This window comes from Acanthisitta chloris, unplaced genomic scaffold, assembly GCF_000695815.1.
Source record: "Acanthisitta chloris isolate BGI_N310 unplaced genomic scaffold, ASM69581v1 scaffold9625, whole genome shotgun sequence".
Lineage (NCBI taxonomy): Eukaryota > Metazoa > Chordata > Aves > Passeriformes > Acanthisittidae > Acanthisitta > Acanthisitta chloris.
In genome coordinates, this window is record NW_008675339.1 from 12,422 (window position 1) to 13,382 (window position 961).

At 61.4% G+C, this 961-nt stretch overlaps 1 protein-coding gene across 1 annotated transcript in view; it reads left to right on the plus strand.

Annotated features, from left to right (window-relative positions):
* The window catches only part of SCN4A (sodium channel, voltage-gated, type IV, alpha subunit), a 22,160-nt gene that overhangs the window by 9,947 nt on the left and 11,252 nt on the right, over positions 1-961 (plus strand). The gene's annotated exons all lie outside the window — the stretch shown is intronic.

Genomic DNA, 961 nt, shown 5'->3' on the forward strand with positions numbered 1-961 from the left:
CTGTGGCTGCCCCAACCCTGGCAGTGTTCACAGCCAGGTTGGATGAACCTTGAGCAACCTGCTCTGGTGGGAGGTGTCCCCTGCCCAGGGCAGGATTTGGGGCTGGATGGTCTCTGAGCTCCATCCCAACCCCTTCACACTATGATTCACCCCAGTCCAGGTGGCATCAGGTGATGCACAACCCCTTGGCACCTCCTCCCTTGGGTCCTGGTGACCCTCTGCTCCCCATCACCCCCTCCCTGCCCACCACCCTCCCCCAGACCAGGCTGCCCGTGCTGCCTTGCACTGCAGGTTTGCAAGTTCCAGGCGAGCATGAAATCCTTTCTAAACTTGGTAACCCTCTGAAGCTTGTTTTGCAGCCTGCGTGGGCTCTGCTCTCCTGCCCGCGGAGCAGAGCAGGGAGGGAAGTGCTCGTCCCCTGCCCAGTCCTCCCGGTACTTGCCGGGATTGTGTCAGCCCTTTGGAATTCGCTTTGAAAAACTATCTGCCCGAGGAGCTGCTGACGCCTCCGGCCCCAGGGAGGCTGGCACAGCCCCCCAGAGGGGTGAAAGGAGCCCCAGGGGGAAACTCAAAGCACCCCACGCTCGGGTCAGGCGCTGCAGTGTCCCACTTCGAGGGCAGAAAGTTGGGATTTGGGTGCTGCTTGGCTTCCCCGGCTCGTGCCAAGTATTTGGAGCATTGAAGTGGCCCCCAGAGCAGGGGGAGAGCCCTGCTGACAGCAGAACTCGCCCCAGGGTGTCCTGGGGTCTGTCCTGGGTGGTGCTGAGCAGCTGTGTGTGCACCCCATGTCCCCCCAGACTGCCCATCAGCCACTGGTCAGCACTGGTTTGGAGCACCACCTTCCAAGGGGGAACCCATCCCTTTGGACTGCAGTGCTGAATTAGGCTGAAAATCACCTGTGAGGAGCAGGAGCATCTCCAGAACCACCTGCAGGGAGCACAGGAGCTCAGAGGCTGCCAAC